The sequence below is a fragment of the Podarcis raffonei genome, chromosome 1 (assembly GCF_027172205.1).
Source record: "Podarcis raffonei isolate rPodRaf1 chromosome 1, rPodRaf1.pri, whole genome shotgun sequence".
In the NCBI taxonomy this organism is placed as follows: Eukaryota; Metazoa; Chordata; class Lepidosauria; order Squamata; family Lacertidae; genus Podarcis; species Podarcis raffonei.
The window spans coordinates 63,359,810-63,379,278 of NC_070602.1; positions in this window are offsets into that span (position 1 = coordinate 63,359,810).

Consider the following 19,469-nt stretch of genomic DNA (forward strand, 5'->3'; position numbering starts at 1 on the left):
TAACCCTTTAGATATTACTATGTATATATTGTAACCACATTTACAGTGGTACTTCAGGTTAAGTACTTAATTCGTTCCGGAGGTCCGTTCTTAACCTGAAACTGTTCTTAACCTGAAGCACCACTTTAGCTAATGGGGCCTCCTGCTACTGCTGTGCCACCGGAGCACGATTTCTGTTCTTATCCTGAAGCAAAGTTCTTAACCTGAAGCACTATTTCTGGGTTAGCGGAGTATGTAACCTGAAGCGTATGTAACCCGAGGTACCACTGTATAGTCAGTTCACAGATGTAGGTTCATCTGTCAATGGCTTCAGTAGCACAGTGGTGTCTCGATTAACGTATGTGGCAGGTGGCCCTTATTTTACCAAGCGGTGACTTTTTAGCTTAAATCCTAAATTATTCTATATATAAAGAAATTGTCTACCTGAGTTTCCAGCTCTGTTTCGGTGACCACTTTGCTTTGCTGCGTGTCACAAAATGCCCTTGAGGTCAGCTGGAGCTTTGGCTGGCATTCACTGCTTGTCCTTCCTGTTGCCTTTCTGGCTTGATTACCCTTTATGCCACCTTTATGTATAGCAGATCGTACAATTCTACGCTCCATCTGGAGCCTTTGGCATTTGCCTCTGGCTTTGTTATTTCTCAATAATAAAAAGTAATTGGCTACTATTACTGGCATGACTATGCCGTGCTTGATAACTGCCACCTTGAAATCGCTTTTTATTTTGGTGGGCCCATATGTTTTTGGGTAGATTTTGTTAGTTAGGCATCTGCTTTAGCTTACACAAGTTGTTTTTCCCAAAAACAATATTGCTGAAGTTATTCAAAGTTAAACTTCAAATCCTCTTAATTGGGCTACTGTGACCTCAGCCTTGTTGTTTCATTGCCTGCCATATCTGTTCCAATTTTCTAACTACGTACTTGTCTTTCTCTGCTCCTCCCTTCATTGTTCCCCTACATATATCCACCCGCTCCTGCATAATTGGTTCAATTCTGGATGACGAAGTGTGATTCTGGGGGTCTCCAGTGAAGGAAGGGTGTTTGTCTCCAAATTTGCCTCCATGCTGTTTTTCTTTTGCTCCTGAAACACCCCATTTTGAGGCCTACTACCTGCAGGAGCATCACCAGTGGTAGATCTGCATCAACGAAGATAGAGCTCCACTCTGCAGGCAGACCAGCACTTCCACCAAATTTTAACCTGCTCCTGCCAGTACATGGGGGGGGGGTGTAAGAATTGCTTTGGCCAATGAAGCAAAAGCCGGGAATTCACCCTTTGAAATTAGGCCAAGGCCCCCTTGCTTTAGTGTTATTAATGGTTCTACAGTGGTGTAGAGACAGTGCTGAGGCTTGGAAACGGACATTGGAAAACCAGACACAAGGGTTTAAAAATCAATCTGAAAGTCCTCCCGGCAGCATCCAGTTCCAGAAACCAAAGTAAATGTAGTTCCTAAGGTCTCTGTATTTTACTAGTCTCATTAGGAACCATAGGAGCTATATTTCGCATGTTCCATGATGCCATAGATGATGTGTGGGGGGGTTTGGGGGGGACGGAGCAGCAGGGGGTAGATGCTTTCTGGCTACTAACATGTATGCCAGGGGTCAGCAAACCTTTTCAGCAGGGGGCTGGACTATATTTTTGGGGGGGAATGAACAAATTCCTATTCCCCACAAATAACCCAGAGATGCATTTTAAATAAAAGCACACAATCTACTCATGTAAAAACACCAGGTAGGCCCCACAAATAACCCTGAGATACATTTTAAATAAAATGACACATTCTACTCATGTAAAAACACACTGATTCCCGGACCGTCCACGGGCCAGATTTAGAAGGCGTTTGGGCTGGATCTGGCCCCTGGGCCTTGGTTTGCCTACCCATGATGTATGGGTAGGCAATTGTTAGTAGTGGATGTATGGGCAAGGAAATTGTTAGTAGTGGACTTGCAAAGGGCAGGGAGTCTCATAAGGGGCATGTTTCATGTGTAATGAAATGAATGCTTTGCGCCTCCCATGCAGTTTGAGTGGAAAACTACATTCAGCTTAATGGCATCAGAAATTAAGCTAGTTCTCCATTGTAGTCAATGTAGAAATGAAAAACAAGCTCAACAGCAACAAAAGAAAAATGAGCTAATAATGAATGGGGAACAAAACAAATGGGGCTGCCAGAAATAAAATGAAAAACGATTCAGTTCACATCTCTAATGTGGGCCTCCAGACAATGTCACTCTCCAGATGACACCAGGAGCTTAAGAAAACCAAACTTCAGAAGATTCTGAAAACAGTGTTTAAGGGGGACAGAGAATAAAGAGCCACAGTGGGGGGGGTCTCTCATCACCACATTGGAGTTGATTTGTTACTTAAAAAAAATAAATAGCTACACGAGTAGTTGTTCTGAATAAACAGTGGTTTCTTATTTAATTCAATCTTGATCTTTAATCTAATCTTGATTTTTTAAATATTTGGGATTGTCATACTAAAAAAACCTAAAGAATTGGCAACATGATTGCTATCACCAGCTAGGGTATCTGTAACACAAAAATACGAGACTTTGCAGGGCCTGCCAATAACCTTCTGTTATGAAAATGATGATGATCATAAAACAGATAACCAATAATATAAAGGTTTCTAAAGGCTTAGAAGATCCAGAAGATTTTTATACTATGTAGTGGGATTTTATCATTTATACCAAAATAAATAATAATAATAATAATTTTCTACCCTCTTAATGTTTCTACTAACAGATGTCTTCTGATTTTGTTGACAAATTAAGACAATAGATGTGTAGCTCTGTTTGTCGTTTCCGTTATTTTTCTATGTTTACATTTGGTTTTTTTGTGTTTATATTTTATGTATGAATTTAAAAAAGAAATTAAATTGGTTCTCCATTGTAGTCAGAATGAGGCATCTGATCAAGACTTGTATTTTAAAATGAGCTTAAAATATATATTTGCAGATGCTTGTGTGTTTTTATGCCAGGCAGAAGACCAGCTGGCTAAAAGACTTTGGCAGATGTTTTTCCTCCTGGACAAGGGCCCCCCCGATTTATAGCAGGAGCCAAAATTCTCAAAGTTGTAAAAGGGAATTATAGGCTGGGAGCAAAAAGGTTACACTGACCCCACATATTACAGAATACAATCAAGCTGCAAAAACACTAATTAAGAGTTGGTAAATAGTAGGATTTATTGTTTAACAAAATATAATACCATGTGCCTCCCATTAGACTTGATCCATATTTTCATAAGGTTAAAGGGCAAGAGCTAATAGAAACAGCAGCTGGCTTGAAAGGGGGGTGTAAATTTAAGGAGTTGCTTTTGGAAAGTGTTTTTACTAAGTTCTTTTTTACTTTGAAAAGGCCTTTGCTTCTAAAAAATCTATATATGTTATGTATGAAATATATTGGCTTAAATGTAATTATGCAAAGGATTTAGAAAGTAAGAAATGTTAGATTCTTATGTTAGATTCTTATTTCATTGATGGTGTGTGAGAATGTGAACCCAAGATCTGTTTTAGCCATCTGTTTTGGAGTGAATAGGGCAATAGGGTAATAAGGGCAAAAGGTGATCTGGTAATTAAGGTGCCTTGTTGAGGCAAATGTAAGATATATGGCTACTTGTTTGCCATTTATAGATAGAAGGAAATATAGCTCTTTGTCTCCCATAAAAGGTAATAGGAAATGGGTGTATCTTTTATGATTGGTTCTAGCAAACAGCCAATAGGAATTTCAACCAGGCTGATTGGATAGAGGCAGCCAAAGGAGGAGCAAGGGGGCTGGGCTGAGGAAATATAAGTGCTGACCATCAGGGCTGGAGTGGCCAGAGCTTTGGTAACCATATACCACTGTGTCTCTCATTTATTTGTCTGACAAATAAATTATTATTTTAATTTCTCTATTGCTGCGTTGAATATTTCATTCCAGCTAAGCGGTAACCACAAGCAGGGTGCTACAAGAACAGAAAAGAAACAAATTGGGGGGGGGGGTCAAATTCCACAGTCACAAAAGAAAAAGATGATTGGAGGTGGTGAAGGAGGTGCCCCAGGGGAGGATCACCTATCACTACACTGGAATTAGCTTATGTGTGTGTATATATGCACACAGGCACACAGAGAGAGAGAGACACAGGATTGTGTTATTCTGATTAAACAGTGATGTCTTCTTCATGAGCCTTGTTAAAGAAAAAAATTCAAGTGTGTAATTAAATGATACTAACATAACAATATTGGGTACAATACAGCTATCCTTCAGAACATGCTGTTTGACATTAACTCTGTCAAAATTTTAAAGTGAGAAACACAATTCATTCTGTAGTCTCTTGAGAATGTACATTATTTTGTGAGGTAATGACAGTAAATGTTGTTTTGTTTTTTGTTGTTGTTTTTTCTTTATATTATATTTCTTATACAACCATTATTCCAGATCTATGTAAAATACTGAGAGAGAAAATTCAATGATAAATTCAGCACTATAAATATATAGTAACTGTCAGCAGCCAAGGGTAGTTAAAACTTCACAGAAACTTTGTGGGGAAAGTGACCCCCACCCCACCCAATACGTTCAAATGTTTAATGGAACAAAATAGCCAGCAGTCTTCAAACATGCTGTAAACTTTGTGCATAAGACTACATGTGATCATCGTGTCTAGCAATCGAGAACCGGACTGCATAATTTATTCCTATTACTACAACAAATCACCTGGCGTTAATGTTGATGCTTTAATTTCCTCCATGGCTAAGCAGCTGCTCCTGTGCACATCTTTCATCAGGAAGGATCAGTTACATTAAAGCAACAGCTGCTGAAGATGTGGAGTGGAGCACTGGGAGAAACATAAATTTAATCTTACCTGAATTTTGAGGTTTTTCCAAAATGATCCGTGCAACTGCCTCGATGGAAGGCCCTCTGGGTTGTCATCAGAACAGTAGGGTACCATACATTGGCTGCTGCAACCCATTGGCATTTCAAAACATGATGGATTGTCAGAAATTGAATGTGGCAACATGGGGAACTGGCTGAAAGCTTACTGCTTGCTCTGCTGCCAGAGCCTTACTGGCAAAATCCTGGGAAAAGCAAGGCTAGGTCTGCTTGTACAGGAGTAAACAAGGAAGCTTTGGCAGATGATGTTAATGAAACAGATAATGCAACTTCAAACATATGTGGTATCCCTGAAATGGAGACCTAATTTCAGGATGCTTATAAATATGTATTAGTAGCACAGTGTGTTTCAGCCAAAAGGCTTTCTTCGTGGGCTTTATGTACTTGCACAGATATCTGGGGGAAAATGTATCCTTCAGTACAGTGGTACATTGGTTTGCATACGTCTTGGTTTGCATACATTTTGGATTACAAACACGTCAAACCTGGAAGTGCGTGTCCCAGTTTACAACATTTTTTTGGATTACAACCCATTTTGGGGGGATTACAAACAATTATTTTTTTGGAGGCCCCATTGGCGAAAGCGCGCCTTGGATTACAACCTGTTTTGGTTTACAAACGGACCTCCGGAACGGATTATGGTTGTAAACCAAGGTACCACTGTAATTCAAATGCAGTAACTAAAAGGAGACATGCCATGGTGGAAGCAAAGCAGCATATATACTATATTGCAGTTGTACTTAATCTGTGGGGTGCCCCACAGGAAGTTATGAGGCACCTCAGTCAGGGCCGTCTTTACCCAGAGGTGCAAGGGGTGTGGGGCACCCGGGTCCGAATTCTGGGGGGCGCCAGGCGCCCGCCGCTGAAGTCGCCTAAGCTCTTATCTACCTGTTATGAAATAATAAATAATTTTGATCAAGCTAGAAAAACAAAATACATATATACCTAGGTATTACTGAAATGTATACCTACTGTTTCACTAAAGGGCTTTCGACTTTGTGCGCTCATTGTGCACTCATTTACTACTTAAGACACGCCTCGCCAGCACTTGTCATTCTCAAAGGCGGCGCTTGTCAGACTCAACAACGGTGCTTGTCATTCTCAAATTAACTAAATTTGAGGGGTGCTGGGACGATCTTTGCACCCCGGCTATGCGTATGCTAAAGATGGCCCTGACCTCAGTGGGTGAGTTTGATGATGATGCTTTCCTACCCAAGGCGTAGGAAGATTGAATACCCCTTGTCAAGAAACCTTGACTGATTCTTCTTACTGGATCTATGGCAAGGATGTATCCTCACTGCCTTCACATCTCAGTATGAACTGTGATGAAAAGGAGTCAGAAAGAGCTTTCCCCTCTGCATAGCGCTGGGAAGAGCTCAGGTATATCTAGGGATGGGCAAAGTGTTAAAACAGGTGGAACTGCAATTGAATACAGGGTGCTATGAATCAGGCCCACAATTATCATTTGCAATTAATTAATCATTTAAGGATAAACACATGAGGCAAAGTTTAAGTGAATCATTCCCTGTCTATCTTATTTGTGGCAATTTAAAATCCAGATAAACACCTGCTAACTTTCTTTGCTTCTGTTTTCCTTTCCTGCAAAATTTATTTCAAAAATATGACCCCCCCCCACCGTGATGCAGCTGCAGTATGAAACCTAATTTATTAAACCTGAAATTAAATTTGAACCTCTCCTTGTCCAATGTGACATTTAGTTAATATTTTGGCCAGACTAAAATCATTTTACTCTGGTGATCTATGAAATAGTCTCACAGCAATTCTCAGTAAAGATGGGAGAAAAATTCCATATGCCTGATTGAAAAATCTCCCTACGTTTCGCCACATCTAGCTCTACAGCTGTGAAGAAAGTCTTTTATCACAGTCTGAAGAAAACAATATAAATGGTATGAATGACATATCTCCCTGCTTTCCTTTAAATATGTCAACTCTGTAGATGTGCAGAGTGTCTTATGACAATTTGAAGAAATTGTAGAAATTATCATCATAAATATATATTTATATACAGTATTTGCCATCTCTGTGTGTATGAGAGGAAATGATAGGCTCCTCAGGTCTGACAATCTCTGAAACAGGCCAACTTGAGGTAGAAATGGAAGTGTTTGTCAAGAGCTCGCCCTACACTTGAGTAGGACCCTGGCAGAGACACATGCCTGACTGGCATGTTCTCTCCCTCCTGGTCTTTCGTCGGGAGCTTCAAAAGCTGTCTTCTGCCCAAACATCACAGCGACTAATGCCAGCAGACATCAGCACACTTAGGGATCCACAGAGTGTTCGCAGTTTGCGTGACAGACCTCAGCAACTCAGCATTTTGGCTAATCTACTTTATTTACATATAAACACACACGGAGCACTGCAACATGGCTCCCTCTCTTTCTAGCATCAGACAGCAAAGAGAAAAAGACAAAGGACAAAAGACCCACTTCATGGAACACAGTAACACAAACATCTCATGCCTGCAATCATGGAGCAGGAATTCTAGCATAGTTTTCTGTAGTAAAAAAAAAAACAATAGTGCAGAAGTATGCTACCTGCTAATTACTAAATAGAGAGGCATTCTGGGTAAATGTTTTGATCACTGGTGGATGGTTTAGAAATTCCTTGGCCTGTGAGACATGTGGGAAGCTGAAGGAAATATATCCAAAGATTTTGAAACCAGGGTATCATAGTCATAGTATCATAGAGTTGGGTCACCTAGTCCAACCTGCAACCTTGGCATTATGAGCACCATGCCCTAGCCAACTGAGCTATCTGAAGGACTTACCTTCTCCTATGCAAACTTGCCTGCTTATTAAGATCATCACGAGAGATCCTGCTGCATGTCACAGTAACTCCTGAAGTACATCTGGTTGGGACCAAAGAAAGTGTCTTTTCAGGAGCAGCACCAAGACTTTGGAACTTATTGGGGGATGACTCACCTTACTCCATCGTTAAGGTACTTTCCATGCGTGGTAGAGACCTTTCTTTTTAGGGATTTTTTTTAAATTTTAGCATTTTAACTCCACTTGAAACATTTTGCTTTAATAGTGTGCTTTGAACTGCCCTTTGAACACTTCAGATTTTAATTTTTGCTTTGTCATTTTTATGTTGGTTTATCTTAATCCATCCTTTGTTATTGATCTTTGATAACAAACAACAACAACAGTTTTATTATTTATAACCCACCCATCTGGCTGGGTTTCACCAGTCACTCTGGGCAGCTCCCAGAAGAAAACTTCAGACATTAAAAACTTCCCTAAACAGGGCTGCCTTCAGATGCCTTTGAGGAAAAGTTGGACTAAAATATTTCATTATTTAATGGGGTTGCATGACATAAATAGTTTTCCATGCACTGTTGTGCAAGTCAACACGCATAAGCACACTAAATAAGTACTCATGAAGTCAGCAGAGAACTGCATGGCTAAGTGTTTATCTTATGTGTAAACACTACAAATCACAGAGTTCTGAATACTGAATTATAATTTGTGATGATGTGGACATTTTGTACAAAGGCGATGTTTGACAAAACATAATTGCTTCTCATAATTTATTCACAAGTATATTTAAAACGTTGTCCTCAGCTGTGGTCATGCCATTTATCCCAGAACACCATGGAAGGAGGATGGGGCTGTCCCTAAGGTGTAGCTGGTCCCATACCTGCTTCGTCACCTATTAATTTAGTCCCCAGTGAGGGCCTTCTGCAAGGATGCCTCTGGGCACTCTGCCTTTTCACACACCCAGCAACTGATCGATGAATTACTTTTGCTAAATAACAATTGCTAAACATATAGTGATTGCTAAATAATGATGCCCATTACGGAAGTGTCCTTTTTCTAATCTGGGAACATTTCCCCATTAATAAAACATAGGACGATGATCTAGATATTCTAAAATAAAAGCACTTTTTTTGTTTTTGCTTTGTTTTGTATTCATAGGGTTGATACTCTGTGTGAGTTCACATTAATATAAGGTGTAATTTAATTTTGATATCTATCTTCCATCTACCACCAGTTTTTCAATCTTTTGGTCATGCTTGGGATGTGACTGACAGAAAGCTACTCTGTCATTGTATGAGTCTTTATTTTCATATTTTGTTTAATGTTTTGATCACACGCCCCATCTAAAATTTGCACTTGAAAGCTGATGTGTCTGCTGTTGTGACATAAAAATTATCATTTACTTTTACAGTTGTTGCTGCAGCTAAATTTAGGAAGACAGTTTTAGGGCATGCTGCGTGAGGAAATATGTCAAATAACTTTAGTAGGATGGTGGGGGAGGGGAATCAACTGTACAGATAATATATAGTAGCTGGAGTTATAGAGATTTGATCACATAAAGAGTTACATCAACAAGGTCATTATCAAAGGTTTAAGAACCATTACTTAATTGCATGTTGCCAGTGCTTTTCTTTTAGGAAAAAATGGTGCTGGTACTGTGTACCACTGAGTACCCCCAGGAAAAAAAGCACTGCATGTTGTAACTATTTGACTGTTCTTATTGAATTGGATTAATTCTACTAGTTAGCCTGGTGACTTAGGCAGGGTTAACCTGGCTTCAAGAGTTCTAGGCTCTGGTAAACTTTAGGCCATATCACTGCAATGAGTTATATGTAAGGTTTGAATATGGTTTAGAAAGTGCAGCAGGTAGAGAATGTGGTGCTAAACTGCAGGTGGCAACTGAGCAGTTTGATCATAGAGCACTAGCTGTAACACAACTGCATTGGCCACCTATAAATGTCCAAGTCCAATTCAAAGTGTAGTTTTTGACCTATAAAATCGTATATGACTCAGGACCTAATAGTACATCTCCCCCAACATGAACCTTTTGTTATCAGCTAAGGCCTTCACTTGGTATCCCCTCCTTGAGAATTTTGGAGTGGAGTGACACAAGAGAGGGCTATTTTGGTTGTTCCTTGTCTGTGGAATGCTCTCCCCAGTGAGATCTGCCAAAATTAATATTATTTATACCTTTCCAGCACCAGAGTAAGATCTTCCTCTTTCCACAGGCATCTGATTCAATGTGATGAATTATTTCAGGATATATTGGTCATGTTTTACTGGTTTTGGTGTTGTTTGGTATTTTTGAGGTGGTTGTTATTGCTAATTTTTAATAATTATTATATTTTAAATTTTCACATAATTTTATTTTGATTGAATGCCATCTGGATTTTTTCCTGCATTGGGTGAGTAAGCAATAAATACAACAAAGTAATAACAACGTATTGACTTAAAGCGCTTTACTGTTTTCGTTCTGATAATGTTTTTTATATTTTATATGATATAAAATTCTTATTATATGAGATCTTGTAATGGAACAAATCATAGAAGCCCAACAAAGCTCTCCCTCTACCATTCAAGGATAACAAATGCAAGTGCTCTTCAGACATTGCTGGACTCCCATCAGCCATGCCCACTAGCTGTGCTGGCTGGGGTCTGATAGAATTTGAATACCTGTAGGGCACCAAGATAGTCACCTCTTCACTACATGGTGGGAGGAAGGGAATAGATGCGTTCAGCTGCTTGGCAACCAGAAGGCATTTTCTAGTTTTCCATGTTGTGCCAACAGTTTCAATATTGATAAGACTTTTACCCTGACCAAATGATAGTTGTACATGATTATGAATGTTGACAAACCAGCATCTTAAAAAGTAGAGACATCACATTGCCAACAAAGGTCCGTATAGTAAAAGCTATGGTTTTCCCAGTAGTGATGTATGGAAGTTAGAGCTGGACCATAAAGAAGGCTGATCGCCGAAGAATTGATGCTTTTGAATTATGGTGCTGGAGGAGACTCTTGAGAGTCCCATGGACTGCAAGAAGATCAAATCGATCCATTCTTAAGGAAATCAGCCCTGGGTGCTCACTGGAAGGACAGATCGTGGAGCTGAGGCTCCAGTACTTTGGCTACTTCATGAGAAGAGAAGACTCCCTGGAAAAGATCCTGATGTTGGGAAAGATGGAGGGCACAAGGAGAAGGGGACGACAGAGGACAAGATGGTTGGATCGTGTTCTTGAAGCTACCAGCATGAGTTTGACCAAACTGCGGGAGGCAGTGGAAGACAGAAGTGCCTGGCGTGCTCTGGTCCATGGGGTCACGAAGAGTCGGACATGACTAAACGACTAAACAACAACAACAACATGAATGTTGATGGATGATGCAGTGAAAATGTCTATCATCTGCATTCAGACGTAGGGTATTTAGATGACATCCACATCCACTTTCTGCCACAACCATTCAGTTGCAAATGACTTCATCAGGGAATGGACCATTGACTCCTGGTGAGTGTGATGTGTTCCCTCATTTCCCTGACACACACTCCCTTAGGCACTGGGAACTGTGTACATGGAGGTTGCAAGTTGGATTTGGAGAACAATTCATCAATTCAATGCATATCCCATTGAAGAGTTCACAACTCATCTGAGGAGCCTCACATTCCATTTTTAGAAAAGGATATTCTTTTTCTAGAAGCCTTCATTTTGTAGTTGGGCATCTCTAATATCATTAAAGGCTAATCCATGTCTAAATATTGATAATGGTACATTTCACAACTTATATATTTTGGGTTGAGGAGTCCAAAACAATGAATTAGGTTTGCAATGATAAATGAATATTGTCCCAAGGTGTAGTGCATCTCACACTTACGTACGAAAGGAATATAGCTGTGCTACTTCTTCCCTTTTCTTCTGGACCAAGACACACATTTGGTGTGGAGCTTAATTAATCTTTCTGATTTCATTTCTCAGTTTTCATTCCTTGGATGGCACCGAACAGTGGCAAACATTAATCCTTCAGATGGCAGAAACGTATTGTTCCTCAAGAGATCCTTCATTCGTTCTTGATTTAATACTATTATCTCTTTGGTGCTAGGACAGTGATTGGTCTATTATTCTCTGTCAGGTAAGAACACTGCAGCCCAGTGGACTAAACCCAGGGCTAATTTTGTGACATAGACAGATGTCAAGGATTCCATAAGAAGAAAAGGACAAGACAAGTTTGTGCGGCATCTGATGTCCCTCCCGTACCATATTTATGTGATGAAAGGAATTCAGCGTATTCCAGAGTTAGCATTGCTGAACCTGACATTGAAACTTAAGAAGCAACCTTTTACTAATGCCATCTAGCTCAGTATTGTCTACACTGGTTGTCAGCAACTTTTCAGGATTTCAAGCAGGAACCTCTCCCAGACCTAGCTGGAGATGCCACCTTATGAATGCAAAGCATGTGCTCAACCCCTTGAGCTATGACCCTTAAAGCATTCTAGCATTAAAAGGACAGTGTTATAGCTGCCAGCATCTAGTTCTTACGTTCCCTTCCTTGTTCTTAGGTTTGAATTCTCAAATACGTCTTTCCAGTTGCTGAAACAGATTATTTGTAATAGCCATATGTTACATTTGTATATCACCTTTCTCCCAGGAAGCATTTTATTGTTTCTAAAATCAAGTAAGGTAGGATAGGATGAGAAGCAAGCCCTTTTTGGGATGACAACCCAGGTGGAATGGAGATGTGACAGTGGAGGGGGGGAAGAAGGGACCAGGACTATGCCTGCTAACCCTAATGTCTGTGTGTTTGTCTCAACCTGTGCACCAAGCCTTTTATTGTTGTTGTTTAGTCGTTTAGTCGTGTCCGACTCTTCGTGACCCCATGGATCAGAGCATGCCAGGCACTCCTGTCTTCCACTGCCTCCCGCAGTTTGGTCAAACTCATGCTGGTAGCTCCGAGAACACGATCCAACCATCTCGCCCTCTGTCATCCCTTTCTCCTTGTGCCCTCCATCTTTCCCAACATCAGGGTCTTTTCCAGGGAGTCTTCTCTTCTCATGAGGTGGCCAAAGTATTGGAGCCTCAGCTTCACGATCTGTCCTTCCAGTGAGCACTCAGGGCTGATTTCCTTCAGAATGGAGAGGTTTGATCTTCTTGCAGTCCATGGGACTCTCAAGAGTCTCCTCCAGCACCATAATTCAAAAGCATCAATTCTTCATCAATCAGCCTTCTTTATGGTCCAGCTCTCACTTCCATACATCACTATCATGCACAAAGCTGCTCTTAAGTTGCTTTGAAGTCTCATCAGTTTCTGTTATGCTACCTTCAAAGTTTCTCCTTTTACTACATTTGCTCTTTTGTCCCCCTGGTATTGATTTTAGAGGGCTTCATTGACTTTCTGCACACACTGCACAGGCTGCATATGGTGAGAGTGATTTATTTTTTTAAGCCAGTTATTTTAAATAGCCCCTGTGGATACATATTTATCATATGTCTTGTTGTGACCCTTGTGTTATAGGAAGGAGTTGTTTGCCTTCAAAATGTTTCTATTTTAAGCCTTGTTGTGTAATAGTGTTTAGCCTAGGATGATTTCTTACCAGCAGGACAGCTTGTCTTCCATAACATGGCTCCGTCATAATGTCCATGCTTTGCATGCAGAAAGTTCTAAGTTCAACTGCAATCTCTTAACGATCTCAGATAACAGGTGACCTTGGATATCTGATGCATGTGAAAAGGTAAAGGGACCCCTGACCATTAGGTCCAGTCGTGACCGACTCTGGGGTTGCGGCGCTCGTCTTGCTTTATTGGCTGAGGGAGCCGGCTTACAGCTTCCAGATCATGTGGCCAGCATGACTAAGCCGCTTCTGGCGAACCAGAGCAGCGCACGGAAACGTCGTTTACCTTCCCTCTGGAGCGGTACCTATTTATCTACTTGCACTTTAATGTGCTTTCGAACTGCTAGGTGGACAGGAGCAGGGACCGAGCAACGGGAGCTCACCCCTTCGCGGGGATTCAAACCGCTGACCTTCTGATCGGCAAGTCCTAGGCTCTGTGGTTTAACCCACAGTGCCACCCGCTTCCCATCTGGTGCATGTAAGAGGAGACAATTCTGGGCTAGATAGACCAAAATAAAGGGAGCTTCATACGCTCAACATTAAAAGTACAGTATTTTTGAGAAGAAAAGTAGTGGTGACTAGTTACTGGTACATTTTCATAAGAATGCCAAAAAGAGTCGTGTTGGATCAAGTCAAAGGCCCATCAGTGGCCAACCAGATGCCCATGAGAATCCTCAAGCAGAACCTGGGCACAACAGCACCTTCATTGAACCTAAGGGTTGCATCCAATTATGTCTCTCAATTGATAGCAGGCTCTTTGATCCAGCAGGTGCTTCTCCAGTCCAAAAAGGTGAGGGGAAGGTGATTTTTTTTTGGCAAAATCTCTTTCTCCTGCAGCACCCACCAACTTCACTGTTCCAACCCTCTTTAACAGAGGGGCCACATAGGGAGTGGGATATCATCAGAAGTCACTACACTTTTTACACATGAAAACCTCCGCAGGCTTAAAGAAGCTTTATCAAGATATGACTAGAGATGGACAAACCTGTCAATTTTGGATTCTCTCAATATCTCATTTTCCCAATCTTCAGCTCCCCATATTTTTGCATTTGCATTTTTTTTAAGTCCTCACAAAAATTCACCAGCATTTTAGTGCACATTATTCCTAACATACACTTATTTGTATGCAGATTTTACTCTTTATTATTAGATTTATATCCCATATTTCCTCCAAGGAGTTTCTCCCTCAATTTTAGATAAATTGGAGTCTTTCCCAAATCATAGCTTTAAACTGGATTTGTTACCAGTGGTTTAGTATGGGGCTACTGTAAGAGCACGATAGATCTAAAATTCCACCCTTTATGAATTTTTTCAAACTCATTGTATCTTGATTCTGAGTAAATAAGCTTAAGCTCATGCTGTAACTTACATGTGCATTAAACTGCCCTGTTGAAATCAAGAAGAGTGCTGAATTTTGCCAACATCGTACCCTCCAGATGTTGGGAGCCTTGGGGTCCCTTCCAACTCTATAATTCTATGATTTTATGACTACAACTCTCATCAGCCCCAGCTGATGCGCACAATGATCAGGGATGATAGGAGTTGTAGTCCAGCAACATCTGGTAACATGTTGGCTACTTCTGGGTTGGATTATTACCCTAGTGATCAGTGGGGACGTATTTCTCATTACAGACAGTACAAATGGCCCAACCGTCCCATGCCAGGTACTATGTATAGTAGGTGTTCATTTGAAGAGTCTTCCCGTCTGTCTAACAACAGGCTAAAGGCATTACATATAGAGGTGTATCCAAAGGCCAGTATGGCCACCAACTTCAACTTGGATGGCTTTAAAAGAGGACTAGACAAATTCATGGAGAATGAGGCTATCAATGGATAGTAGCCATGATGGCTGTGTTCTACCTTCAGTGTCAGAGGCATTATGCCCCTGAATATCAGTTGCTGAGAGTTGCAGCCAGGGAGAGCATCTGCTTGGCCATTGTGGGAGCAGGTTGCTGGACAAGAGGTTCCTGATCCAGAAGGCTCTTCTTATCTTTGTATGATGGTTTAATTTACTAGGGAATACTTTTGTTTCCAGCTTGCTTTACTTCCTTTGGCCTGTTTTTCTAGCACTCTGACTGGATGGTCTGCAAACATTCAATTATACCCTGTAGCTATTTCCAGAGAAATAAACAAGGTCAGTCTCCATTGGCAGAAACTTGAAATCATACAGATTGCTTTTGGCGGTCATTATTTCCAATCAACTGTTGGAGTACGAATGAAAATTCAGCCAGAATAGAGCCAAAGACCATGAAGGTTTTTTGAATTAAGAATCAGAATGGCCATGGTATGTGAAAAGAAAAGAAAAGAATCCTTCAGAATATAAAGCAAACTGTGGTGGATTTCCATTAACTCTTCTGTTTGAATTTGAACGAGTCAAGAAAACTCCAAGAGTTCCAGTCTATAAAATTGCCTAATTTTTCCAGGGCCTTCTTCTCCTAGATTAATAGCATTGTCTGCTTTGCTATTTACATAAAACAGCTGAGGCAAATATCACATAATTCTTACAGCTAAATGAATAATTCATAAAAGGTGTTCACACTCACAAAATGCCATATTATTGCCAGCACAATTCTCAGCCAATTAATTCCCAACCAATCAATACAAATGCTGTTGTCAAACAAAGTCTGGATCCTAAATCATTTGCCAAAACGTAACTTATGCAAATAAGTCTGATTTTTCACCTTGTAATTCTTCCGTCAATGCCAGCATTTGAAAGGCCACTAATTTGGGTTGAACCTGAGCCAGTCTCATAAGCGATGTGTCAGTCTTTTCTTGCATTTCTCACATCTGTAAATTGAATGAACCTTTCATTTTGTATGACCGTTGGAAAAATGCTGTTCATTAACATTCACAGCATATGCCTTGCATTAGCATGTAATCCTCTGTGCATGTTTATTCAGAACTCAGTTGAGTGGGAGTTGCTCCTTTATAAATATACATTTATATAGGAGCAACTGCAGCATTCCACCCAAGCTACATGTGACGATGGCCTTCGCACGCAAGTGCATGACTCCAAAATGAGATGAAAGCTTCATGCATGCAAAGGAGCTTCATGCTCACCCTGGAGTGCATGTGGGATGCTTAGTGGGGATGTTCTTGTGATTGTGAGCATGTGACCACTTTACCAGAGACAATGAGGTTGCTCCCTTATTTATGACACCTGTGTGTTAACATCATGATGGCACACCTCTGGAAAACTCATCTTTTGCACTTCTTGCAATACAACATACTTAATTTTCTACTGTGGGAAAGGCCATAAATCCAAGGAGGAGAGCCTGTGTGTGGGATTCGTTTTACAGGAAAACTTGCTTTGGCTGGGTCATTCAAATGAAACTGTTTTCAAGGGATGTTCTTTACATGCCTTCATAAAAAAGCATTATTGCAGCATGTTTTAAATAGGTTTACTTGGAGTTAAGAACCACAAAATAGAATGGTGGTTTCTTCCTGGTAAGAATAATTTTTTAATATATTTTTATATTCAAACCAGGATTAAAAATGTGGGCTAGGAATACTGTAGAGTTCATTTTTGTCTGTGTACCCAAGTGTTTTAATGAATGCACCAGGACTCTCACAGTTTTCTCTCTGAATATAGCTTCTTAGGTTAAAAGGGGTTGCAGAGGACCTTTTCAGAGTAACAGGGGCTGCCCTGTGATGAGAGCCTCAGAACCCGGAAAAGTGAGCAAATGCACTCACACAAAGAAGCTCCAACCATAGCTCTGTAGATCTGCACCCCCCAACCATATATGAAGAGAGAAGGGTTTCCTTGATATTTTACATCTGTAAGCATCTCTGACACCATGATAAGAGATAACAGAGAATGCATTGCGTGTTGAGACCCCAAAGCCACCCCCTCGTTGATGAATAAGACACAAGGATATAGATATTAGGTTAATGGTTATTGGGCAAATTTAGGCCAAACTTTATTGGTTACAGGAAGTGAGTGGTATTGGCTTAGGCATTGGAATTGACCCGACTATATCCGTCTCCTGCCCGTCACGCAGGGAGTCCGGTAAGGGTCAACCACCCGAAGAGGGAGCCCCATCGATGCAAACCAACTTGAGCTCCCCCTGGGTTCCCAATAGGGTCTTGGCATGGCCCTAGCCCCTCCCCGGGCTTCAGACAAGATCCACCCCCCCAGATTCCTTTAACGGAATACCTTTAAGTATGGAGGGGCAGGTGATGGCCACACCTCCCGTCCCCCATCACAAGATCAACCAATGCCTAACCACCAAACCTTACAATGTTGTGTCCATTGCCAATTTGCCAAGTGGAAAAAATCCTACCAGGCCCCTCAATGGCGACCAACCGAGGTCCATAGCAAGGCTAATGTCAAATCCTGAAAATAGGGAGGGAGAGCGGGAGATTGAGGAAGCAAGCCAAGAGGACGTTCCCAGGCTTGCACCTTGGTGTAAATGGGGCTCGCCCCCCCCCAGCCAGTGGATTGGCTGGCTGGAACAAGGATGTGACTCTGTCCCCTGCCCTCAGGAGAAGAGTGGGTGGCCACGTGGTCCACTGCAACTCCTCTCCACTGGCAAGTGGAGCAGATTTGCCAGAATGCAATATCAAGGTTCTCCCTACTCCAGAGCCAAAGAGATAGAAAGGAGATGCAAAGTCACATACATAATTTTACTGTCACAATCATACACTGCTGAAGACAAAACTCACTTGTGAAAATATCAGTAGAAATTGATGCAAATAATGTGTTAAGCCAGTCAGAAAAATATACATGGAATAATTACTTGCAGTGAATATTGAGAAGCAGTAACAACATATTGGGAAGATGCAAGGCCCTGAAATCTGAAATATGCAAATAACATTATATCACACCATGCATATTTCGGCTAACATGTTTTGATGTGTTCTTGCATTTAATCAAACAATTTGCATTTTCTCCTTATGTTTCCGCAACAAAGTGTCAAGATTTTCTGCTGTTTCTATAGTCATGCTATAAATTTTAGACGTTTAGATGTCTCTTTAACTCCCAGCAAAACTAGGGTAGAAATTGATTTTGGCTGCTAGGGATTATGAAACTATGAAATATTGAGCTTCAACACAGTGGCATTTTGAATATCAGAGCATGGCAGAGAGAAGCTAATTATGTTATAGAACAGCAGAGAATTGGAAATAAAATAGTTGCTACTGCCTGTTCATAACAGATATGCCAAAAACCCAAAACAAACCCTCACATTTGAATAACTAGTGTTTGTTTTAAATAGTTTTACCCACTCTTCAGATGTGAATCTGGGATGGGGTACAATAAAACACCATAAAATCAAACAAACAGAGCGATATCTAATAATCCTATAAAACAAGGGCATATAATAAATGAAAGCAACAGTATAGCAACAACAGCAACAATTAACCAGGTACCAAAACTAGTACATTAAAAATTATCTGTATGAATGTTGTTGTTGTTTAGTCATTTAGTCGTGTCCGACTCAAGAGTCTCCTCCAGCACCATAATTCAAAAGCATCACTTCTTCGGCGATCAGCTTTCTTTATGGTCCAGTTCTTATTTCCATACATCACTACTGGGAAAACCATAGCTTTGACCATATGGACCTTTGTCGGCAAGGTGGTGTCTCTGCTTTTTAAGACGCTATCTAGGATTATCATTGCTTTTCTCCCAAGAAGCAGGCATCTTTTAATTTTGTAACTGCTGTCACCATCTGCAGTGATCGTGGAGCTCAAGAAAGTAAAATCTCTCACTGCCTCCATTTCTTCCCCTTCTATTTGCCAGGAGGTGATGGGACCAGTGGCCATGATCTTAGTTTTTTTTTATGTTGAGCTTCAGACCATATTTTGCGCTCTCCTCTTTCACCCTCATTAAGAGGTTCTTTAATTCCTCCTCACTTTCTGCCATCAAAGTTGTGTCATCTGCATATCTGAGTTTGTTGATATTTCTTCCGGCAACCTTAATTCCATCCATTCCAGCTTTTCGCATGATGTATTCTGCATATAAGTTAAATAAGCAGGGACACAATATATAGCCTTGTCATGCTCCTTTCCCACTATGTATGAATTGTTGTTGTTGTTTAGTCATTTAGTCATGTCCGACTCTTCATGACACCATGGACCAGAGCACGCCAGGCACACCGGTCTTCCACTGCCTCCCACAGTTTGGTCAAACTCATGCTGGTAGCTTCGAGAGCACTATCCAACCATCTCTTCCTCTGTCATCCCCTTCTCCTTGTGCCCTCCATCTTTCCCAACATCAGGGTCTTTTCCAGG